This window comes from Nothoprocta perdicaria, unplaced genomic scaffold (genome assembly GCF_003342845.1).
Source record: "Nothoprocta perdicaria isolate Ctin4 unplaced genomic scaffold, notPer1 scaffold_189, whole genome shotgun sequence".
NCBI lineage: Eukaryota > Metazoa > Chordata > Aves > Tinamiformes > Tinamidae > Nothoprocta > Nothoprocta perdicaria.
Genome location: NW_020455082.1, coordinates 1,471,914 through 1,498,671, shown reverse-complemented (window position 1 = coordinate 1,498,671; position 26,758 = coordinate 1,471,914). Strand labels below are relative to the sequence as shown.

Genomic DNA, 26,758 nt, shown 5'->3' with positions numbered 1-26,758 from the left:
ACCTGCAGTCATGTAAAACGAAGATGCAGGGGAAGAATATGCATTGCTGGCAGGAAGCAAAATCCCTAAGGAAGGGGATTTTGCCCTTGCACAGACTACAGTCGTTCAGTGACCAGCCTGAAGCTCCTGACCCCAGTGACGCATCCCGGGTCAGTGTGGGCCCATGAGCAGAGCTGACAGTCCCCAAAACACTGTCCTGCTTACCTGTGAAACCGGGTATTTATATATTGTCTAAAGCTTCACACCATTTCTGTGACTTGCTATAGGGAGGAGTACAGGTGCAGACAAATATATGTATTATATACAGTAGCATACAGCTCTGACAAAGTGCTCTCAGTTCTCTCAAAATTGTTCACAACAAAACTCTCTGATATTTTATAATGTCTATATTTAATGTAACTGAATGAAGTTGAAACAATTTCATTCCTACCAAAAGAAAAATCTAGATTTAATCACAATTTATAGCCATTTATATTTTCTAGATGATTACATTCATGGTAAAAAGAACAGAAAGCAGTTGGTTTCTTAAAGTAATAAAAACAGTATCCATTTTAAATAGGCATTTGTTTATAAAATAGAAATAAAAAAGTCCTCAGCCTCATCTAGCATGGCTTTCCGCTCTGGGGCGTGCAGCACATTTCCTCATGGAGCTTCTGGACATCCTACCAGCAAGGATCTCATTTTCCTTTGCTCCTAACCTAGACCTTTCCCGTAAGTGTTTGTATCTCGGAGGAGCAGAGCTGGGAACAACAATATTTGCACCAAGGTCTCCTTTGGTGGCTTGTTTCCATTAGTGCAAGCTGACCTTAAGCTGTGTAGTCTCAGTCCAGCCCATGTCACGTTTAGGTACAGCTGGGTGCCTTGCTCTGCTCTCCTCCAGCAGGTAATTTCCATCAGGCGGGTGGAAAATTGAATAATTCGAGACAACTAAAGTGGAGCTTTTAGAGAAACAACATGCTTAGTGCTCAAATGCATCTCAACAGGATTTTAGTGCACAACTGAAAGGCTTTAAAAAACTAAACAAGAAGCTGACTCATGCACCTGTATAATAAATAAGCAGCAGAATTTCTAGCTTGAATTCTGCATTTTGGGCCAAAGAACACGAAGCCATAAAAACAAGACAGTTCCTTGCAGCTGTCTCCATACCAATCTGGCCCTGGGTTTCTTCCTTACTTTGGAAAGCTGCTTTCACAAGCAAACATTTAGGATGCTGGCATAGAACCAGCTCCAAACTATAAAATTCTGAGCATGATTTCACATGAAAATCTGAGGACATCATGACTTTGGGAGACGATCCTGTTGAAGGTGGCATTTCCTAATAGCTATTCACAGGAAAGGGGGAGAAAAAAAAAGGAGGTTGTGATACCTATTACCGCTCTAGTTAAGCCCTCACACAGCATCTCTTCACAGCTGCTCTGTGCACTAATTCCTTCCTCCTTCCCCTCTTCTCTCCCACGCTGCTGGTTATTGTGGTGACTGACTGAGATAATACATTACGGCAATTCTAGGAACACAAAATGTTGATAAAGCCTGACCAAATTACAGTCTCTGAAACCCATCTGCTTTTCCGCCCTTCTCCCAAGGACTCTTGTTAACTGGGGTTTCTGCATCTCCAGGACTGGGTGCAAGGCCTCCAGAGCTACCCATAACACCTCTTTGGAGAATATTGATACAGCTGCTATTTCTTACTTGGAAAGCACCACGAAGAGCATCAAAATATCAACAGCAGCTTGTGATCTTAACACTAGCATAAGATGTATGTATCTCCTCAGCATTAAGTGGGGAAGAACAAGTATTCTACAAACCAACCAAAAGCTGAAGACACAAGAGAAAAAAAATAAGCTTTTACTAACATCTTAATAGAGTAAAAATTACAAAATGTAATAAACACATGCATTTTCTGTCTGTATAAACAGCATTGTACTTGCCACCACAAACAACACTAACAGGAACACATCAGATGGTTGAAAGCCAAGAGCAACTCAAACCATCTTATACCACGTAAAATGCAACGTGCAAAAACTCAGCAAATTCATTCCTAGGGAAAAACAAACAAACAAGGGAAAGAAACTCACACCTTTCATGACAACCCCAGGCAAGTCACACAGCCCCTTGTGCTTCACACACTTGGGCTGTGCAAATAGTATTTGCTTTTCAGAAGTCTACCTACTATTACTGAACCATTCCAAATTCCAGGTGAAAAATACTATGCTAATCCTGTAACGTGCGTGTGTTCGTGTCTGCAGGATATTTACAGATTTTTCATGAACTAAAGTTACCTATAAATACAAAATAGGTATCTGACATCTCATTGAGCCTGTTGTGATAAGCTATTGGGGAAAATTCTGTATGCAACCATACTGCATGCAACCATATCTTCTTCATTCGATTACTACAGATAATTCAAATTCTCATCATTACAAATGATGTGCTTTTGGTACATCAATATAGAAATCTGCTTGATGACCTTTTCATTTTGATTGTAACTGCCTTTATGTAATTATATATAAATATATATTTGAGTATTTAAAATGCTGCTGGTGAAAAGATGAACAGCAGATAACAAAGAATAAAATCAGAACTGTTGTCTATGCAATTAATAAGATTTTTCTGCTGCTAATATTTCACTTTTTTGCTGATTATCCTTTTTAAGTATCACTAGATAAGACTTCTATTCTAAGCTATGCAATGTCATAAGATTCCCCGTGTGACACTATTAAATAATGGAGAAGTATTTAATAAAACAAAAGTGGAAAAAATAACAACAAAAAAAAAACTCATTAAATGAACTTGGTAATTAAGTCCCTTGCTAACTGAAAATAAAGTAGTGGCATTTGCGCAGATTTCTTTGGTAATAATACCTATTAGCTCTTCAAAGCAATTAAGATTTTAGTGGTTTTTTGCTGCGTACCAGTACTTGAAGTACTTTAACAGTAAGTGGTATCCGGATCATCAAAAAGGACAGTTTTGCACCAATTAAACAGGTTTTAACTGAGCCTCAGTATCACTGCTAGCAAAAACAAGTAGTTGGCACAAGGATTGAGAAACTACGGAAAGCCCTACAAATTTTAACTGAAGAAGCAACATGGATTTAATGAAAAAGGAATCGGCTTGATAAATTGTCATCTTATCTGCAGGGAAACATGCCACTGCTATAGTTTTCAGGTGTAGTTCTATCATTTTAAGATACTTTTAAATAGCTCTATGAAAGTACTCTTTAATAAAAATCTAGCTGATAATAAAAGCTTGTTCTAGCTACTAAAACTGTATTAAAATTGTTCTGCATTAAAGAACAATGGTAGGATTAGCAAGAAACTATTACGAAATTAATCTGATTAATGCCTTATAAATAACGAAACTAGACACTTAAAATGGTCCACAAGCTGCACCATGTCAGAACATGGATCTTCTACGTGATGCAATACAAAAAGGGAGGGCATTTTCCCTACTAATTAAATAGCAAAACCCGAATCCTCCCAAAAAATCAAGTAAGGACAAACAAGGTAGGAAGAAAAAAAAAAAAAGTCTGCCTTGCAAAAATTAATAAAATTAAGTGCAATGTACTCCACCCTCTTTATAATCAGCTTCAGGAGGTTCGTGTTCACATGCCCTGCTGCACGCTATCACCGTTTCTCCATAGGAAGGATTTCTGCCTTAAGGTTTTCCATTTTCTTTCTCGCTGGCTAGAACTTTCTCAGCAGAGCCAGCTTGTCCCCAGGCTCATGGGGCCAGCAGCAGTGGCCAGCACGGTGGGACAGTCCCTCCAAGAGGACCACGTCCTTGGGCAGCAGCAGGGCTGGCCAAAGCAAGAATGGACCCATCTGGATAACAGACCAAGTTAGAGGCTCGATGTTCATTTTAGGCATCGCAGTTAAAACCTTGTTATATCTGCTCATTCCTCACTAGCTAACCTAAGCCTCCAGACACTAATTTGAGCAATTAATAATGCAACTGAAATAGCAGCTTCAGCTTTCCTGTGATTTCCATCTCCTATTCAGTGACTATTAACAATCATTTCACAAAACTGCAACTCAGAGGCATGGGCCACATGAAAACCTGATTATCAGGCTCTGTAACTTCAAAATAACATGACTAAATTGAGCTGTCCGATTGTACAGATGCTGCACAAAGCAGTGGATCTACGCACTAGGGTTGGTATTAATCCCGTATTTCTAAATTCTCCCTGCTCACAGGTTATCGGCGTTCTGTAAACACCCTGGGGCTATGTCTCTTGCTGACTAATAGGGAGTTTTTAATCCTGCCTGGCTTCTGGAGCTACGCAAGCACAGGACTTCATTTGCTAAACTTAAAGATACCAGTGCAAAGTCCAACTGCAAAGTGGCTATAACTTTGCTAGATTTTAAAGTGATCTGGATGAGCAGACTGTAAAGGCAATGCTTGCAAATATCAGTTACTAAAATCTGTTCAAAAAAGATACTGAATTTAAGAAAAAGAATGCCTGCTCCCACGTGGACAAAGGTTATTTATCTCTGACACATGGTAACATATTAGACACCATCACCTTTCATTTTTTAAATATTTTTGTATTTTATATACACTGTATTTTGCTTCTCTAACACACTACTGCTGCAGACTCCTTTGGACTAAGAGTCATCGAACCAGGTCAAAAAGGAAACAGTCAAGAGAAGCAGGGCTTTCAAAGTTATGGCACATTTTCCATCCGGACGCTCTCCGCACCAGTGTGCACGGCCTGCAAACCAGCTAAGCAAAGGGCTCCCCTCTCTGCAACTGCCTGACAGAGCTGCACCTTTGCAATGGAGTTATTTATTATATGGGAAAGAAGTGTGTGCAAGAACGGCACGTGGAAATACTCACTATTTCCATACAGGCAAAAATCGAGAGGCTAAGAACAAAGCTACAGAATAAACTCTCCTGATAATTGCTGTAACATTTTTACGGATTTCTAGTGATGCACTGGCCAATGTGGTTTGGGCCAAACCAAAAATTAGGTGGTGGGATGGGGCGGTTTATTACTATTACTTCTTAGTAAGGTACTGGTATTGTGTCAAAAGAAGAACAAGAAAAAATAATCTTGGGGGTTTTGCAGGGTTAAAATGTTGCATTTCATGCAACTTCTTACTACAGAGCATACGAACAGTGGTGAGAGTTGTTATGGTAGTTCCCTTAATGGTAGTTAGGGAATTAATAATAAAAATAGAGAATTGATTTTTCCTGATGGAATTAAATGAAAGCATTACTCCTAATGATGATGTCTAGGAATTCAGAATAAAGCTACAACTATAAAAAAACATGTATTTCAATGTTTTTCAACACAGTATCAAAATAACTGATGTTCCTGTCAACAGCACCATGTATTACAGACCACTAAACTACAGCATTTCCGAGTACTTCTTGCCTAAAGCTCTGGCCTTTAAGCTAATGTCTAGAGAAATACAGGGAAACACTTTAATTCAGTTCCCCGTATCACTGACAAAATATCTATTAATAGGTGAACTCACTGTGGACACGAAAGAAACCTACACAGAGATAACCACTGCTGTGGAATATTGAAGGGAAAAGGTGAGATGGGACCAGCCAGCCAGGATCTCAGGAGCACCTGCTGCAGAAATAACCAGCCCATCAGGGCCCTCATCCCTTCCCAGCACATCAGGGTACATCCAACAACCACCCACCCTCTCCTCCCAAATGAGGAAAACACCAGTAGTTACAGAGGATTATGCTCTGGTCATTTATGCTGACAACACTGAAACCAGAAAAAAATATTTTTAAAGACATTATTCTGTCTTCTGGAATAAGGTAGCAGTTTACTGTCTCAATTTCCTCTGGCATTTGATACTGATTTACGGGAGGATTGCGAAGGAACATTCGAAAGAGACCAAAGAAAAGGGAATAGCCACTGGAGTATAAAGGTTGGTATCAACAAGAGAGCAAATGCAACAATCTAAAAAGGTGTTATACAAAACATGTATGCGAAGAGATGAATGAAGAAGGGAAAACAAAACAAAACCTTTCCAAATGTACCTTCAATTGCTTCACTGACTTAACTCCCTTTACCTTAAGGTTTTTGCTAATGCACACAGTGGTTCTGATCAACTCTAAATACTGTCTTTTGTTAAGTGCAAGTTATTCCACTTAAGCACCTTGTCTCTGGTCCGTGCTAAATTACACTAAAATAAAATTGCTCAACTCTGGATCTACTGTATTTATATTGTACCACTGCAAATACAAATCATCTCAGAAAAATCCCATCAAGTAATTTTCTTTACAACAGTAATTCAATGGAGTCAAAATAACAGAAGAGGCAGCACCAAATAAAAGAACAGTGCAAAAATGGTAATTTTGCTATGGGAAGTTGGGACTTGCCATTTCAAATTAGTAGAAACTGTGAAGTGGGCATTACTGACAATGTGAATATAGTAATTGGGGTTGATTTCTCGGCACTTTGCCAAATCTGGCTGACTAGCGCCTTGCTAGTTAATTATAGCTCTCTTAACAGAGTGGGGACACTTAGCAGTGACGCAGAGATAAAACGAGCACAGAGGCCTCCAGTGAAGCAACCCTGTGGCATTATGTGCAACAGCGGGCAAAGGGACTCTGCTGCTCATCCTATTAAGGAAAATCCATCTGGAAATTCAGACTTCAAAGCTGCAAGAGGACTCTGAGAATAAATAACCTGCTAGACTTTTATAAGGAAACAAAACAAACAAACAAAGAGTCATTTGGACCAAAGGTTCAACACTTCATCCATTAAAAAAAAAAAAAAGTCACCCATATCCAAAATTCAACAAGATTCTTATCACTAACCTTTGACTTTAAGTACTAGTATATTTAATTAAATTTGGCAGAAATACGCAACTCCTTTATGAGTAGTAACTAGCTACCCTCTTGGGTTCCTTCTGTAATCATTTCCTTTGATTAACTTTACTGTGTTTACTCAAATTAACACATGTATTTCATACATGTTACAACAAATTAGAACAGAAGAATTAAAAAGCAGCCTGCCAACTTAAAAACCGAGCGAGTGGAACTTCTGAATTAAAGCAGACAGAGAGTTATTAGCTGATTATTACATGGAGAACGTTCAGAAGAAAGAACATGCCCTTTCCATTTTCATTTTGTATTACGAGTGATTACATGATATATCTTAAATTACAATTTGAGGTAAAACTATGATTAAAAATAATTTAAATATTGCACAAGTTAATTGCTCTGGAATTTCTTCATCTTTGCTCCTGCTCTTTGATTCTAAGATGCTGCACGGAGGGCATCGCTCCACGAGCCTCACGCAGCACCTGGCCCCCAAAGCCCCCCAGCAAGCAGCTTTGGGGCCCCTATAGGGGCCAAACAGGGATGGGGAAACACTAGGGGCCATTTCACACACACAGTACGTGCTGTAGATGGTTAGGGTGTGCGGTGAGGTTGGAAGCGTGTGGCAGTTCCCCCTTAGCACACAGCTTTTCGGCACGGAAGGAGAAACGCTGCCGAAGGGGCTGCGCCCTCTGCCCGGCCTCCGGAGCGGGGCACTGCGGCAAGGAGAGCAGGAAACCGCTGCTTGACGGCACCATGTCGCTGTCACAGCCCTCGGCGACTGCTCCCATCAGCAGCCCCTGCCATCTCCACATGCGACTCTGTGTTTGGAGAGGTCTTCACAACGCATTAACGTTCATGAGGAAAAGCTCTTCACCTGAAGGCCAGGCCTGCTGTGACACATAGGTGGCCTCTCCCGCACACGCTGCGCAGGGCAAGGGAGAAGCTGTCACGACAGCCACTGATCCCCTAAGTCATGTAAAACCACCAGCACGGGAGGCTCTCGCTCAGCCCCACCACAACTCTGGAGCTAAAGGGCCTAAATGTGCCTGGCTTGGGCCAGCATGCTGACCATCATCTCAGGCCTCCTCACAGACTGGCTCCTCCATGGCAGCCTTACCCACCAAGGCCTTTATCAAAGCACCTTCATGCAAAGGTCAGCTTTGATCAACTCACTTTCCAAGACATCTCTTTTGTGAAAACCATTCCCAAACGGCTCCACGTCAGGAACACTGTGCTTCCAACTCACATGCACCTAACAGGCTTCCACACGATAAGATGGAGCTAACCCAGAACAAGATTGGTGGGACAGAGGATTCCTGCCCGGACCTGCTTCCCTCAGTCAATGAGAGAAGCGAGAACTTGAGGCAACTTTCCTCAGCTGGGGTCAAACTAGGGTAGAGGAGAAGCTGTGTGGTTGCCTGCATTTTGCAACACAGTTTCCTTGGAGGAAAAAACACTAAGGGGAGAAATCACCCTAGCACAGCAACACTACTTATGTGGTTGGAAATTTTATCCCACAAGATCCGAGATCCTCGTGAGCATGGGCAGGTAATCCCACATGAAGATAACTGATCAGTTTAGCTGTCTTTAGCTCGATAGATAACTTGGAAGTATAATGAGAAAGCAAATCAAATCAATGTAAAAACTAATCACAAGCGAGGTGATAGGAGCGCCGGAGTGGCAAAATCTCTAAATCTCTGTTAGGAAGGAACAGATAAAACCACAGGAGACTCATGAAGATACTATGTGGATCAGTCAGTCCTAACACCAAATGGTAGAGACTGCAGACAGAGAGGGCAAGATGGAGAGCTCTGTCTACACAGGACATGCAGGCCATCCACAGCCATTTCCATCCTGAAAAGAGGATCATTCCCATTCATTTGAACCTCAGATATCTGAGGTTCTCAGATATCACATGATATCTGAGAGAGAAGGAATTATCTTGTCCTGTGATCTATAGAAAATTGCACTTTCTTGTATGTGAAATCCCTGCCTCCCAAAATCTCACCGTTTTATAGAGCATTCAAGCCTGCGACTTGATCAATACTGTATCTAGTTCCAATCTTTTTTAGGTTCAGAGTAATTACCGCTAGAAGGTATCTTGATGGTCAGGAAATAAAAATGAAACTTTACCCTACAGGCATTTCCAGTGTATCTTCTCGATTACAGCGCTATTCCTAGACAGCTACTTAAAAACTTGGGTTTGACACTTTAACAAGAGTTGGATTAAAAGCTACTACCTGTTTCCTAAGTGCTAGATGCCAAAGCTAAAGGCATGGCATTTCCATTTATGATAACTCTAACATTCCAGTAAATACAGAGAACCCAAGTAAGGCAACACCAAAGGATGTGCTGTCAATATTTGTGTCCCTTGTCCCCGATGTGTCCTGGGTGCCAACTCTTCTGTCAGCTCCGTTTACTATCGATTCTGCTGCCATCTCTCCGCTCCCTGTTCGATGTCAGCCCTGAGAAGCTGTGGCGCCCTGGTAAACATTTCTCTTTTGCAGCTGAGAAGGAAGTTTTTTCTGGGAGGAATTCTTGCCGCCTCTGGCCGGGTTTCCTACGCTGGCAGGTCCAAGCCGAGGGCCAGAATAAACACGTAGCGCTTACAAAGCACTAAGTAGTCCCACGAGGAGAATCTACACTGAACGCCCAGACGCACTTTCCTGATACACATTCAGCGACTTCTTCCTCCAAAAGAAGGTGCCAAAGAGCAGGGTTGAAAGCATTTTACTGCCATCACTGAGGCTGAATTTGAAACAAAACATGAATCACAAAGTGGCTAAGAATCAGCACCCAGTTTTAACACGAAAACTCCTTAACGGTTATTACAGAGAAAGCAACACAGGAACAAATCTTTTGTAACAAACCCCCAAATTTATGCAACTAGTTTCCTCCAAGTAATCCTTCAGGCATTTTTTTTCACATTTGAAAAGATTTCTGCACCTAATATTTTTGGTAAATAGCAGAAAAATTACTTTACCCCTGCTTCAGTTGCTCACAAATTCCGTATACATATTTATGGCTTTATATATGAAAAACTATAATACATCTAGAATCTGACTGAAAGTGCCAAGCTTGCATCAGTCAATCATAATGTAAAGACTACTAACTTTCAAATTCTAAAAATTATCAGTTTCTGGAATTTTGTTTTCAGAGTACTTTTCTTGAATAGGAAACCATCTCTGACTTTACAAACCTCATGAGTGTACCATGAACTACTTGCTAATTAAAACATGCATGAGAAACACAACAGTGTCACATAAAAACCTGGCCGCTCCACATAACTTCAGAGAAATCTGTAACTCTCTACCAAGAGCTGTCCAGAAAAATCAACTTATTTATCCTGAAAAATATGTTTTGCAACTGGAATACATCAGAAAAACAAAATTTTGTAACTCAGCCCAGCCCAACATTACAGAAAAGTAAATATTAATTTAGAAATAGTAAATATTAATTTAGAAATGTCTATGCTTTTCTTCTAAAAGTTATTTTAAAGGGGAAGTTTTAGATTACACTTTGACCTCTCCCAGCAGCGTTTTTATTGTAGGTCAAGATTCAGGGCAACCCTACATCTAGTTTAATTTTCTGCTTATTTCACCTCCTGTCTCCCTTTATGCTCTTTAATACAAAACCAATGTTTAGAAGCATGCTATGGCACATCTACCATCATGGCATGAGCAGAAGACAGACATCTTTCTTTAAACAACTTCTCTCCATGAGAACTCTGGGAAGCTGTTTCGGATGAACATATTTTTAAAGAATTGATAAGTGAATAATCTTTGGATTAGAGAATTCCAATTAAGGAGCAATTGTTTTCCTTTCTGGGAATTTGCTGGTACCAGTCGAGGAACTCCACCCAGCAGCTTTGGGAGTTGTCTTTTCTTACTTAGTCATCCTGCTTTGGAAGGTCTCCAAGCAAACATCCCAACCTGCAAGACCCTGTTCTTAAAAAGATAAATGTCATGATTTTTATCTGCTATGCATCTTTTTCTTTTTTTTTCCCCCATCCAACCACTGGCAGAAAGGTTAATATTTCCTTTTTATCTAATAAAAGTCACTTCAATTCTCAGAAACAGATCTTTTTCACAAATTTAAATACCTTTCTCTTATTGTGGCTCAAAAATGTTAAGCTTATAAGCTGAATTTACTCAAGATGAAACATCAAGGTTTTTCACTCAATCTTTTATCAAGCAAGTATCAGTCTGCTGTCAGCACCACTTCTGTTTCCGTATCATTGAATAAAAAACAGGATTTGTTCCTAAATTTAAAAAAAGTAGGGAGAAGAAACACAGCTCAGTAGCCACAAATACAATTATTTACCTTTTAGAAACCTTGATGATTCACTGACATTTAGAAACCCATCTTTTAGCTTTAAATACTGCCAACACAACAGAATACGTGCAAGTGTTACTAACAGACACTTCAATATTAGTGTGTCCAAGGGTATAATTGAATTAAAACCTAGGACATTTCAAGCACAACATATTTGTTTACTAGTTATTCCTTTATTATCTCCCATAGTCTCACAAATATAGCTGTTGAATGTTCTGGACCTTAATTAATTCCAATGTTAAATTCTGATTCCTGGCACAAATTTTAAAAATTAGGTTGAAAAAGAGCAAATCCTGGAACAGACCAGGTTTTATGACCTGGCAACAGATAAATCTACTGGATTATTGGAATGCTAATTGCCAATTTTCCTTCTCTGCAAGTGAGAAGTCACTACACTTAAAAAATAAATTAGTTTCAATAAAAATATTTTATTTCTTAACAGCACAGGTTTGGCAGTAAGATTTTCTTATAACATCACGTGCACTTAATTGTGCTCGACTGAAAAAGAAAAAAGAAGAAATCTGCAAGGTAAAAAGTGAATACTTATGAAAGGAGCACGCAACTAACGCCAAAGTTTCAATTATAGACTATTCTATTTGGCAGCTACAAGTCCGAACTTGTGAGTCATTTTTTCTTCCTGCAAATCGTCATGCTCACTAAAGGAAGAATGAAACGCAGAGATGCTATTAGCACTTAAGCATTCTTAAACGCTGCAGATGATGCTGTCCCAAAGCACTTAGCCTTTACTTGCACTGACAAGGAAAAGACACATCCTCTGTCACTTCCACAGAAAATGAAATGAAGTAATATCAAAACTATTAATGAGAATAATAAATTGCTCAGCGCTAAAAGTTTTAGATTATTTTTTAGGTTGTGTTTTCCAATTTCGCTCCCTTCAGCATCATAGAGAATCAATGCAGGTAAAAGGAGCTGGGCATTTGAGAAGGGTGTTATTCTAAAATATACATTTCTTAGAATGTGTCACTAAACATAATAATACATACAGAAAACACAACGATATTAATGAGAACTTCTGAAAAGGTTGCTTATGTTTTTCATTCTGCATTTCTACTTAAACTTTCTATCTAAACTAATCTACCTCTCCAAAATCCGTCAAGTATTTCTAAAGCTACATGCGCATACGCTACTGTGTCTCTCTTACCAAGAGAGGAAGGCAAAAATTCCTCTTTGCTCCAAAATTACCCTGCCTTGGAAAACAGCACAGCCGATAGGTACTTCTGGAGAAGCAACGGGCTTTGAGAGTCACGTGCCCTCTAACACAGGCAGTGGAGGCTTTACAAGGCAAAACTCCCTGTCAGAAGCTCTTTTCTAAGACTTGTCTTTACATAAATGCACACATCTGATCCTGTGCGAGCTCAGAACTTATCAGAAAATCATGTCCAGTGGAGGGGTGTTGTCTGCTCTTGCAGTAAGTCCCAATATCAGCGCTGTCTGTAAGAGAAATGTGTGTCTTTACCAGTCTCCACACACACAGCTCTTCTGCTCTAGCTTGCAGGCAAAGAAGTGCAAGAGAAATTGAAGCAAGCAGTAAAAATTCACAGGAGATTTTCTTCAGTAAGTGTCTTGAGGAGACTTTTTTTGGTCGGTTAATCATTTTGAGGAGATCAGTGACATGTATCCTCCCCAAACGAGCAGTGAGGGGCATAAGGAGCCCCTCAAGATGCCAGCTGAGTGCCCAGCTTCTCCACCCAACTTTTCGCTGCCAACAAAGAACACAACCAACACCAACACACTGCACCTTTAAGTCTAAAGACATTCATTTTGGGGTGAGTATTCCTGTTCAGTAGAGCTTGTCTTTATGTGCCACCATCCAGTGGGGAGGAAGACCTCACAGCATTAAGCTCGCTAAGCTCCCGAGCAGAGGGAATTGCTGTTAAAGTGCTATTTAGACAGGCACATTTCTATGGAAGACTGCTACAGAGGCTCATCAAACTCATTAAAACCAGCTTTAAATCCCAGGCTTGGGACTGTAATCCCTTTAAGAAACCCACAGACTAGGCTAACAGAGTAAGATTCAGTAGTAACCGACCTGAAAAATGTATGAATCCTGCAGCCAGGATGTGCAAATACACCATGAACTGCTGCTATTTGGAGATGCCACTGCAGAAAGGCTTCTTCCATGCTGGGATCTTCTCACACTGACTTTAAACACCACCAAAGAACAACCTCTCAGGAAAACCTTGCACAAATGTAGTGAGTTTGGTGGTGTGCACTCAAAGGGCTTCCGGCTCGCAGCAGGGCAAACATTATATTAAGTACTAATACAAGAACACATAAGCTAGATCAATCACGGTCTCAAGGTATTAATAATTTCTCACTCCCTGGAAAGGTATTATTGCCCTTTCTTCCTCCGCAAACCCAGGCGGAACAGCTCGGTGTATTTGCTTCTCTTCCACTAATGAGCAGTAAACCTCCCACTTCAATGGTGCTCTGCTCTCAGCAACACTTACCTCCAAAGCGGTAGCTAATTGGCAAGAAATTTATTCTGCATCATCATCCCCTATTCCGAAGATTCAAAGCAACCACTAAAACACCTTTACTGCCAGGTTGCAACTAGCTGGTCCAAGCAGTCTGCACCAGCAGCAGACCAGTAAAGATATTTGATTTGGGGATTTCATTTTTTAAATAGGCCTAACTTCTTTATATCCAAGTTACTTTCCTTTTTCCAACAGACATTTTTTGAAAGGAGTCACGAGCAGTCACTCCTCTTGCTGCCAAGAGCCCCAAAGTGAGGTCAAGGGTATTTTTCAGGTTAAGAACTACTGTGAAAAAATATATATATATATATAGAATGTCAGAGTGGGGAGGTTGCAAGACAGGACCAGTGACGTTTTTCTTTGTCATACCCTCCCTGTTGGACGGGACACAGCATCCCTCTGTTGGTGCCCGCTCCCAAAGGGAAGCTCCTGGGACCACAGGTGCTTCCCAAGCTCTTCCGTGGCGGGAGGCAGCCTCTGCGCTGCGTGACTAGCAGCAGCCACCCAAGGTGGCTGCGCAACCTGTACAGCAAGAGCTTGTAAGGCACTTTAGGAACCTGCAGGATGAAAAGGACTATATAAACGTAGGATATTATTATTATTAAACCTGTGATCTGACAAGGAGAGACAGCTTTTCAAATCTGTACAACAGCTTGAGCTGAAGAGATCAGGGAGCCCAATTTGAAAAAATAATAATTTGAAACGAATTTGAAGATTAGAAGTGGCAGCTCTTTTGTGGATTCGCCATGGCAGGTAAATTTAGTAGGCTACTTTAATTTCGCATCGTTTTAACTCTTGGAGATGGCCTGTGCATCGAATCTGACAGAGAGACAGAGTGTTTGAAGCTGTCATGGCTGCGTTTTTGGCTCCCAATTTTACAATCAGTGTTTGAATCTGCTGCTACAACTCCGGATGTGGAGATCAGAGGCTTATCAAAGAGGCATCCATTTCAAAGACAAGCGGTTGCTTTTACTTCATTCCTTCAATGCTTAAAATTCCTGAAAAAAAAGTAGATGAGTGCCCCACAAAACAGGTCTGAAAGAAATCTTGCTATTGCCTGCAAACCTATTTTAGTGTTAGTTTTTAAAGGATGTATTTTGGGCTCAGGTAAAATGTGTGTGTTTAGCGGAGATAATTCTCTCAACAGGTGAGCTTAATATATCCCTTTCCCTGTAACTGAAAGCACATTTTTAAGCAGGCTTATTGCTTTATCAAGCCTTAATTAAAGAACTTCTTCAGCCAGTTCCCCAGTTGCTTTTTCAGACTAAAGATGCCTTCCCTTTCCCTAATCAAGCGTCCCCTCATTTCCTTGCTTGGTGCCCTGGCTCCAGCCACCTGGATTAACCTTGTGCACTGTGATAACATATTTGCAATAAGGCAGAGTGCTTTAAAATTATATCCCACCCTGGAAGCAACTCATGCCTGGCCGCAGGACGCTCCTAGCTGATCTCACCCAAGTTTGGGGACTCACACAAGCAGGAGCATCACAGATGCCCTGTCCATGGAGTAGTGACCACAGGCGGCTGGAGCCTCCGCTCTGCCGCACGAGACATCCCCACGGAGGGGCACGGAATGACGAGCGCAGCAAGGACAGCAGTGCTGCCAAAAGAGACCGGCTCAGCCTCGCTGTTACCTCACCCTTTCCAGCCAGAGATGTTCCTGCCTGTACACTGCACATAGGAAAAGCGGCCACAGCTTTGCCCAGCCCCGAGCAGCGACTCCAGTCGCTCCTGCCAGAAATGAGGCTCTCGTGCAGGGGTTTGATGGCTGCTAAGGGCCGAGGGGACGTGCAGAGCCAGCCCGGGCAGCCCGCGCACCCCGACGGGCGCTGCTGGGCTCCACAACCTCCCGCAGTGGCTGCTGCTGCTGAGGGGGGCAGACGACCGCCCTCCCGGGCCCTCCGCCACCACCTGCCCTGCGGGGCCTTGCCCCGCTCTCCAGCTGCGCACCAGCAACCGGGGGCAAAGCAGCGACAGGCTCGGTTGTCTGACGGAGCCTTTCAAGATCCAGAAGGGAATGCAGTCTAGGATACAGCGTGCAGCCAAGCCAGCGGGGAAGGGAGCTGCACATTCCTGCCAGGACTGGGGATGCAGCGAGCCACGGCCGAGAGCACGGGCAGAGCAGCAGCCTCAGCAAAGTCGCACGGCAGGTAGAGACGTGCCCCAAGTGCCGGGAGTTCAGCCGCGTGGCGCTCACACCGCTCCTGACAAACACGGCCCTTTGGAAGCCCTAACGCAGTTCAGCGTTTTTAAAGAGCACTCCCAGCACAATCCTTCATTAGCCTAAAGCGTCGCGGTTTCAAAGGAGCTTTGAAAGCTCCGCAATGTGCAGGAGTCGCTCTCCTCCTGGGACGGCTCATTTACCCGTGTTCACTCCGCGCTCAGCAGCAGCTCCAGCAATGCCCTGCTCACTGAGGGGCTGCGGTTTCCCTCCACAGTCACACAAACCACGGAATCGCAGCACCAGGACCCGAGTGTTTGTGCTTCTGCTTGGGCAGGGAGCTGAGGCATCAGAGAGAAGCTTCCCGATCCTCCAGGAGGAGGCAAACTCAGAATATTTGGGAAAACAACAACAGGTGTTTTCACAAGATGGGATGATGCTACCGCCACATTAGTCTATTTAAACAACACGGTATTTTTCTGTTTGTTTGCAGAAGAACTGAAGCAAGCAGGTGATAATCTCATTGCTCACAACACGCTGCACAGAATCAGGAGAAAAACAGAAATACAAAGTCTATTTTAATCAGAAGTTCATATGTTCGAGCTTGCTCTTAAAAACTTTCATCTTCAGAGCTATAATCATGAACTAGCTGGATGCAGCTTCTGTGTTAAGGCAAGCACACGAGACCAGCAAAGCTTGAGCACGTAACTAACTTGCAAGGCAGATTACAAGGGTCACAAGTCAGGTACAAACCAGGCAGCAAATGTAGGAATATTAGGTTTACTTGCACACTTCCAAGCTGCGCGTGGTAGCATTCCCCCAAAACCTCAGTCCTATCTTCACGGCTAAGTACGAGTCTAGCATGCAGCTTCCAAGAATAACTTTCCAAAAAGGAAAATAAAAAAAGTCCCTATATATTCAATACATAATCACCTCCGCAGTCATAAACAAGCAGAAATACAGTCATAAATAAGTATTAGTGCTTTAAAAATTGTGAAACCACAACTTTATGCTTTTTAAACACAGACAAGGTGGAAGCCTGAATGGTAGCAATGTATTTCACATGAAAGCTTTCAAGTGGATGAGAAACAGAGAAGCTGGAATCTCACTAACGACAGTCGCATTGAATTATTCCATCTGCAAGTCCATTAAAAATGTAAAGGGTTTTGTATGGCTTTTATATTTATTGGGTGGGTTTATTCGTATGTGAGTCATACACATTTATTAACAGAGTCCAGATAATGGTTATTAATAAAACTTCTTTTATTTGCATACTGTCTTGATACTAGTCTAAATATTTAAACTTGGTTATAAAAAAATCTTCAAAAAATTAACAATGGCCACAGGGATAAATCAGAACTTTACTTTTTTGGTACTTTTTGATTACTTTTTCTTCTAAATGGAAAAACAACAGTATAACCATTTATTTTTAAAGTCTAAAACATGCTAATTCTCCCACAGATTTAAAACACAATTTCTATTTAGGAACTAAGGCGAGATTGAGAACTAAAACAAACTAGTTTTTAAAATGAAGAAAAAATATATATATTTCTACACATAATTATGAACAGTAACAAAAGCTCAGCATTAAAATAGGTTCACTGAATCCCTGGAATTGTGCCTGCCAACTAAAACACCTACTATGAATTTAGTAATGGGTTATGCAAACATAAATTACAAGGCTAGACATTTTAAAAGGGAAAAAAAAGTTGATTTATTGTCACATTGGAGACATGGCAGGATAGAAGCACAATTTTATTTTTCCATATATTCATCAACACTGCAGATGTGTTAATGCAAAAAGAATTCTAAAATAAAAATGATTCTCAACTGCTCTTATTCTCATATGTCATTTACTTCACTTAAAAACAGTTACCAAGAAGCCTTTTTTTTTCTTGTTGTTAAGCGCACAAAACATACTTAGAATTTGTGCATGCAAAATCATTTTAACAGCATATTACAAACATTTCTCCTCCTAATCCTTCGCCCCCACAACGGTCATCCAAACCTGACCATAAGAGAGCAAGTCTACAGCAGGTTTATTAGATGACTCTATTTTTAATAGAAAAAGCTTACACCTATAATCTGTAACCTAGTCGTGTTGCTTGAGAGCGTTTTCCCTTACCTTATTAATTGTTTCTGCTCTCATTTCAAGTAGATTCAACTTTTCACTTGTCCATTGTCAGAACAATGAAAAGAATCTCCTGCAACAGGCAACTGTTATTAAAGGAGTTATTCCTGACAACATAATAATTTTAATGAGAACAACATGTTCCTTTAATTACACCTGAATGGCTTTGAGGTGGTCCAGGGGATGAACTGGAGGAGATTTACAGCATATTTGTTCACAAAGGGAAGAGGGAAAAGGACTAATTGAAGAGGTTTAATCATTCCTTGTAAACATGCCAAGGAAGGAAGGACAGGCACCGTGCTCGCCTGCTATTTTTGTATGTTTAGTCTTGAAAAAAGTCAAACGAATATTTAAATGGCTCAAAGCAAATTCAGGAACTGAACTGCAAACTCACTCAAAATAAGACTTTTCAGCCTTATTTTTGTGTGATCTATATACACATTCCCAGTTCCACACTTACCTTTATAAATAGCATAACACGGAGCATAAGAATGGCTGTTAATCGTCAGCACAGCAGTGAGAAAAATCTCAACTATTTTAACTAAGTGAATCCAAATCTTTTCCCTTAAAAGTGACAAAGACACTTAGCGATGCACTCATTTCATCACATTACCCTTCTTAATGCACGTTTCTTTAAACTACACCCCTTCCTCAGGAGGAAGGATGACAAATGCCCTGTGAGATGCAGGGATTTTTTCCTTCACCTTCAAGCTCTGACCTTGCCAATGTCCCCCTCTCAACCCCATGTTCCCCAAACCTCCTAACCTGGTCGCTCCTTCTGGCCACCATCCAAACGGATCACCAAGCAACAGGAGATAAAAGGCAAAGCAGAAAAAAAAAATCTAAATTCATTCTTAATGACAGCAGAAATTCATACTCATTCATCCTAATCCATTCAAACGTCTAAAGCAGCAGCTAATCTGTAAATATTTGCTTACAAGTTTTTTCCTTTTTAAACCCTAGCAATACTAAAAGGTTAAAAAGAAAAAAAAAATCCACTCTTCCTCTTTACTGTAATGGAAAATACAGCCCTCTTGACATTACTGAAATCTATTACCTGCAACTGAAGCTGCTAGAAGAAAAATGCATTCTTTACCTGTCAAGCATGTTTAAGCATAAAAAAATGCTTAAACAGAACAAATAGAAATTATTAAGAGCCTGCGACTTTAGAACAATTAATTTCTTGGCCCACTCTTGTCCATTTGGTTGGTATCTCCTTCTTGAGTAGATTTAACTCTTCAATAAAATAACATATATAAATACAGTTTTAAAGAGAGGTTTTTGAAAGGCACATGTTGTAAAAAAAAAGACTTACAAATGACAGTCCCCTCACTTCCAATAAAGTCAAGAGGCAGCAAGAGATGGTAACATGGAAAAGTATGTCAGAAACACTGATGTTTTTCCCATTAAGAATTAGGATATACAAAAGCCCAGTACACGTTAAGTAATGACAACAAAATTACTAAGGGCTGTTGAATAAGGAACCTCCGGGATAAGGTTAGATAGGAACTGAATGACTTCATACAGCTAGTTTTTAGACAGCATTTTAAAACATGGAGCTTGATTACAGTAGTTTACTGCAAAAAGTTAGAATAAAATACTCTGTCATGAACTTTTGTAAAAATAGGCCCAGGGAGGACAAATAACCACAAACGTCATCTCTACTGCAAACTGAACCTCTTCAGAAAATGGTAATATCCAATAAAAAAAAAAAAAAANAAAAAAAAAAAAAAAAAAAAAGAAGGGCATGGCAACTAGATACTGCGCTGCTAAAGCACTGGTATTTGGATTAGTTTCAAACCTGCATTGTAAGTCACAGTTTTGATTTTGAGAGAAAGAAATTGTTATGTTTTAAAAAAATACAGAGAGTAACTCATGATTTTAATAATCTACTGAGATTTTAAATATATTAGGCAGCTTAATACTAAAGAGAATTTAATAGAATTTATGAAATAACTAAAATGTAATTTTCAGTATGGCAAAATTAACAAAATAACCTCTTTTTGAACAAACTCTTATCTGCAAATGCCTTTCTTGTTACCAAAACTCATAAATTCCCCTTTTCAAAGTCACAGTAAAACAGACTAGAGAGGAGAGAGAAAAACATAAAGGGAGAACTTCAGCTGCATCTCTTGTCCTCGTCTTTTTCCTCTCAATACTCTAAGTGACAAAGTCCGGGAGGACACAGAAACGCATTTCCTTTTGCTTTACACCATGCCCTGGACATCTGCTAGTCACAAATCATGTTAACTCTTTTTAGTTCCATACTGCACCAGTTAACTTTTAAATAACTTAGGTAGATTTACATATTACATAGTAATATGGATGATTAACTTCATCCATATTTGGGACCCAAACTAAAGAAAAAGCAAAAAAGCTCCGAGCGGCCAGGTAAGGGAAGGAAGCCCATGCTGGCACCCGGCACCTGCAGCCTCTGGTGCATTCGGGAAATGAAAAAGCAGGAGCAGAACAACCCAGCTCTAGATGGCAGCAAATCAATAGTCACCCCTATGCACACAGAGGCCATGAGAATCTACGATATCCAATCTCAGCTGTGCGTTTTCACTCCTTTTTCTGGGCACATTATTATTTTCATTGACCAGAGATAGCTGCAGAGCCGTGTCTGGAGCAGCCTACAAGTCACTACCCAACAGACATCCAATAACTAACTCAACTAGCTCACTTAAGAGCCAATTCTTTTTTTTAGACCTTGAGTTGATTATCTTTTGCTGTAGAGGCTGAGCAATTCAACAGGACGATCCAGAACTGCTGGAGAGTAAGAATTAAAGAATTTTATATTAAGAAAAAAAAAAGAGGGGGGCCTTGACTTAAGAGGTGTGCTCATTTCCTTTACTAAGTTACAACATAATTTTAATGTTGGATTATTTTATTCAAATGACTCATTAAAAAAAAAATTAGTCTTTCAGACATGTAAAGCCTATATTCTCTTCCACACATTTCAAAATAGAAAGATAGAAGAAAAGTAGTGGAGACTGATAGCTTAAACCAGGCTAAATATTGTCCTCTCCAACCCAGAGGCACTTAACAATTCACACTTATTGGCAAGGTCTGGGCTTACTCAGTTGTTTGGATGTTTTGATATTTTTCATTGCTGTTGTGAATGAGCTTAAAACGCACATGCTGACTGAAGCAGTAGATAAACTTTTCAATGTCTAAAATAGAAAGAAGTAGACAGACAAAAGCTGTTACTAGACCAGAATTTCTGGGAAAATTATCAGCATTGGGAAGTATCTTTGCTTTGCGCCCAAAATTAATAGTTTGTGCAATCAGAATTACAAAATGAAAAATAAAACAGCACTCAAAGATGCTCACTCCAATATTTCTTGTTTACACATGCCAGAACCAGCAGCGTATGAGAATATCAAGAATGAGATCAAGAATTTCAAAGTAAAAAATATACAGAAAATATTCTACTGGAGAGAAAGCTGTATTAGTCTCATTTCCTACAATATTCTGGATTTTTTCAAAGTTATTACTATAACAAAATACTGTCATGCAGGGTGGCAATTCACACGGAATATTTTGCAATGGCCTCCAAATAGCAGCCAAGTAAAATCCAAGTTTCAATGGATCTCCTGACTAGCTGTTATCCTTCCTCAAGAGCTGTCTAAGGATAAAACAATTTGAAAATGAAAATATCTCAAATTCACTTCTAAGAAGCAGGTCTGATAGGACCTACTAAAAGCTATGAGGGAGTAAAGAGTATTTATGGAGTAGCAGGAATTTTTTAAAATCTTTCTTTAAAAGCTCCTGTTTTAAAACCAATACTAAGTCTCCATTCCCCAAATTCCCTACTTAAAAGACATTTCTTTCAAGGTTTGTCTCCAGCATGCCAAATCAAAAACACTATTCTAATATTTAAGTATCAAGTCCCTAGTAGGCACCTCTATAACCAGGAAAATATTCCTGTATCTTTTCCAGCAAGTTGACAATTTGCAAAGAGAGCAGAAATGACCCAAATAGATCCGTCACAGCTTTTAAAATTGGTCTTCAGAAACAAAAGCATAAATATCCTCCGTTTCCCCGTGCTTTTCCAGACTCTCTTTTTACTGCTGGCCACCAGATTGCTGATAGCAGCCATCAGGAAAGTCCAAGGACATCCCCGACAGCCGCAGAGGAAACTGAAGGCAATGGACACTCGTCTCCTGATTTAGGAGGAGGGAACAGAGCTGAGACAGGAGATGCCCTCACAGTCGAGGCTGCTGCGGCACCGGCAGCAACACGCGCAGAACCAGAAACACCCCGAAAAGCAGATTTGAGAGACCTATCATTCCATTTAGCAACTCCATCTGGGTCCTATGCCAAAAGGGATGCTCCTTCAGTTCAGAGATTTAGACTAGCCCGTGCACCGGATTACTTCTTTCTCTGCATAGGGATTCTGCAGGCAAGCTCATTTTCTATTACAGGCAAGCGCGTCTGAGGTATTAGGAACAGAAATGGATAGGTTTGGAAGTGCCACTGCTCACAAGGATGTTACATGTCCACGTCAGGACATTTTTCACCATACTGGTTAGGCACTCAGACAATTCTGCAGCTTTGGAAAGTTGCAGTCCTGTCTTCTAATCTTCTCCCGTCCTTCAGAGGAAGAAACTTCCCTTTCTATTTAAGGGAGCAAAAACAACTGAAGACAAACACAGAGGTGCATGATCTTTAGCACCTGCGTAAAGACAAACACTAGAGAAGTTTTCCAGCAGGTACCGTGTGATGCTGTCCCACTTATTCTGGTGGTACTTGGGTTTTATTCACACCCACTTCTACTGCACCCATCACCTCAGACAAGACAGGGTGGCCCTATCAGATCTTGCATGTCTGAGCTATTTCCTCTGGGAGCAACAGCTGTGTATTGAGTCTGTTGCTGCTGGTGGTTCTTACTGTTAAGATACTCTCTTCTGATTTTTTTCTGATCCCATTTTAAATTTTAAATTCTGCCCCAAAAAGTACTGTGGCAGGAAAGGAGAGGAATTTGTTTGTGTTGCTGATCAGGAACAGAGTGGCAGAAAGTGCATCCCAGCAAGAAGAGGAAAGAGGGAGAAAAAATAGAAAGGGAGAAAGAGTACCAAAAGTCCATGCCAGCTTATAAAGGATTTTGCAGCAGTCTTGGGCCAAGAGCAAGCTGCAGTATTTAGAACAGGTCCAAATTTCCCTAAATGTTAGAGATATTCATAGAATCATAGAATGCCGAAGGTTGGAAGGGACCTCAGAGGTCATCGAGTCCAACCCCCCTGCTCATGCAGGGTCACCTAGAGCACGTGGCACAGGGCTGCGTCCAAGCGGGTTCTGAGTCATTGCTCTGGACTTAGACTCTGAATAGAAAAATCTCTATTCTCTTCTAAAATATTGTATGGAAACCTTCACAACTGTATTTTAAACCTAACCACAAGTGATCTAACAGTGGCGGTCATTCACTTATTTCCCCAGCTTGCTTTTTACTGGAGAAAACAAATTACACACTGTTTTCCTACTGTATCTGTTAACGGAACTACACAGAATAAATAATTTGCTTCTGTGCATCAACTCCCACCGAGTATACCAAGGTTCTCTCACAGTGCAATTAGAAATTTATTTTTTCCCCAGCAACATTCTGCTCCCTAAAAGTTGCCATGAAGTAAAAAAGTCATCCTGAAACAAATCTGTAAATATGCTATCAGCTGGGAGCACGCCGTTACATTTTGCATTCTGAAGAGCCCATTGTTTTCCTTATGGAAAAGGAGGAAAAAAACTCAAATGAGTTTTTCAGGATGAACTTAAGTTTCTAAAAAGCAATTTGAAAATGTTTCTCCAGGAATGTATTTACTTCTTGCATTGTATACAATTTTCTTCACCCTCTGGGCGCTTTTACTTGTCTCTCTCCCCATGGTTTGCTTTCTTCTGCCACAGGCATCAATTCCTCACCCTCTTAAAGCTGCTACATTTGCTCTCCCTTTTCTTTTCGGCCTTTATTTTCAAGCTGCTCCTGTGCTTTACAAGGTGCTGCATGCCCAAAGTGTCTTGTCTTCAAACCAACAGAACTGACGTCTGTCCCAGGGCGCCTCCTCGGGCACCAGTTAAACAGTCCCACTTTGGCCAGCATCTCTCCTGCTGCTCCAACAGGAAGCAGAGTAGCATCTGCTACTTGAGAAGCAGCAATAAGGGGCAGGAAAGCTGCCTACTGCTTCTCTCCCAGGAAGATACTTGGAAGGAAATGATACTTGCGTATCACTTATCTGGAAGGGGCTTGGAAACCACAGAACATTCCTAGATGAACAGATTGCTGGCAACCACCAGGGGAAAAGAAGTATGGAGGGGAAAAAAGGGGAAAAAAGCATTGCTGGGTATTCATTACAGTTAATAAAAATGTGTTTGTATTTATTTTCTAAATAATTAGGCATGCATGCACAGAGACAGATATACTCCATATCCGATCATGAGCTTTAAAATATTTAAATGTTAAAATATTTTCAGCTTCTTACATGCGAAATGCACCCTTCTGGAGCTTGACTAGCATTGGTTCTGACACCTTGCACATGCCACCTGGTAGCACGTGAGGCTCATCCTCTGAGGGGAGATTTCAAAAGCGCTCAGCACTGACCTTGTTGCATTAGCAGCAGAATCAACAGGAAAAACTTAATTTGATTTTTGGTGAGGAAAAAAAGAGGACATTTTTGAAGTTATGCCCTTGATATATTTATTTAGGCAGTGAAATGTCAGTTCTTACGTGCAAGTAGTAAGAGCATGTGGATTACTAAACAAAATTCCTTTGCAGTTCTCCAGGTTTTAGATTATTATGAAATTTAGATCAACCTCTTTGAAGTCTAACGTTCATACCTCCTCCAAAACAGACAGCTCATATTTTATTAATTACAGAATGCAAAGCTTTCTGAGGAGGGAAGCCAAAGATAAGCAGTTGTGGTTAAGATGGTGGACGTAGCAGTGCGTGCAAAAAATCAAGGAAACAAACCATTAAGGACAACCTTAAATGGGCCTAGTAGCATATACTATTTCAAGAAACTCAAAAGACTGAAAGAGCTTTTCTCCTCACCTCTGGAGTGTTTTTCTTGAACTCGCGACTTTGCTCAATAAGTTTTTTCCTAGACTGCTCACTTTCATCTTGCCGGTTAGCCAATATTGTTGCTGTGGTATCAAGCTCTCTCTGTTAAGGAAAAAAAAAAAAAAAAAGCAACTAGAGTTAGAGACTTAGTCATCACAGAAATAAAAATATGCTTAGGTCTACATCAGCTGGTTGAGAATAAGGGAAGGGCTGGGTTACAAAGCAACGCAAGGCACCTCCTGCAAACGCAGTGCAGTGCAATCCTGACGCCAAACCTTCTGAAAGCCATTAAATGAAGTGTACAACCATTCTAATTTCATCTTGAAGCCAAAATATCACCATTTTTTCCTCAAAAGCTTTTATGGCTTCAACCCAACGTTAACACTGCCGCTGGCAGTGGCACGGCCACCTCCCCAGAGTCCACAAATCCAACACAGGTTACAGAGCTCTAACAAATTTAAACCAGGTCTATTTTTACCTGACTACCTTTGGAATCATGTATCATATATAATATGCCCATAAATGTCTCAGTCCTAGAACCTCTTTCCTGATAATCAGTGAGTAAACTCTAGTTCCAACAGTTAGTTACATTTTTGCAAGAGTAAATGCTGCAACTTTCAACTGCTTCTGTGCCAGGTTGGGCATGTACGAGGTTTACGAGACACCAAATCTGACCTCTGCAAGAATGACAGGGAAAAAAAAGATTCCTTCTGCAGTTTCCCACTTAAAAAAGGTCCATTTTCCCCCCTTCTTCATCACCACACATTTAAGAGATACGGAAAGTTTTTTGTTTTTTTTCCCTCATAAATACATGGACCGTAGTTATCTTAATCCTCAGAAACGAGCTAAATATGACAAATGGATTCTAGGCTACGCAGCATGCTGGAGCCAGTGACCTAAATATTGTCACTGTAATGCTTAAAAAATGGTATTTTTGACTTTAAGGAAAAAAATAGGGCAATATGTCCACCAGATCTTGGTTTGGAATTCTGTAACATATGTGAAATCTATTGCAGAAAAGTGGGAAATACTTAACAGTTGGATAAACCACATTTGAAATTCATCCCAGCTAAGTTTATGCAAGAAAAAAGAGCAACAGAAACCAATGTGGTTAAGCAGTACTATAAAGAGCAATATAACGGCTAAGCAGAAGGCTTTTAAAAAATATAAACAATCTGGTACGGCCGGCAACTTGGAGAACTATATTTAAAAAGGAAGCACACATTTAAAGCAAAGCAAAGAAAAACAAATCATGAAATAAGAGGGAATTTCAGCAGAACGAAGAATCAAATGCTTGCTGTCTGTTACAGAGCCTTAAAAATCTACTTTTCCAGTTTTAAAGACCTTTCCTTCCAAGTTTAGACACAAGAAAGAAAAAGAAGCGATTCAAGCAGAGATCCTATTTTGTGCCCTGATGAACAGAAGGGGCAGGTGGCAAATGAAGCGGGTGCAAGAATGTCCTTCTTGCCCTGATTGCTTCATCGATACCTGCACTCCAGGACACTCCACACCAACTCCTTCCTGCTCCTTTCCAAACTCCTCTGGGACATTTCTCACCCCAAAACATTTTTGCAGGTAAAGACAGAGGCGGGGGAAAATGCAAGCATGCAGCTGGGATGGTTTGACCCTGTGCACAGGCAATACAGAGCACTGAAGCCCTGAAGCTCAAGGTCTAGTGTTTATGAACAAGCACAGCTAGATGCACTTCCAACAGCTAAACAATAAAACACCAAGCCCTCTATATATTACACTATATATACATTACATATTAAGGCTATAAGCTATGCCATGGCT

At 40.6% G+C, this 26,758-nt stretch overlaps 1 long non-coding RNA gene across 1 annotated transcript in view; it reads right to left on the bottom strand.

Annotated features, from left to right (window-relative positions):
* The window catches only part of LOC112945417, a 47,527-nt gene extending 22,464 nt beyond the window's left edge, over positions 1 to 25,063 (bottom strand). The window contains exon 1 of the long non-coding RNA XR_003249002.1: positions 24,956 to 25,063. This is a non-coding gene — a long non-coding RNA (uncharacterized LOC112945417). The remainder of the gene's footprint in view (positions 1 to 24,955) is intronic.
* Between the last annotated feature and the right edge of the window lie 1,695 nt (positions 25,064 to 26,758).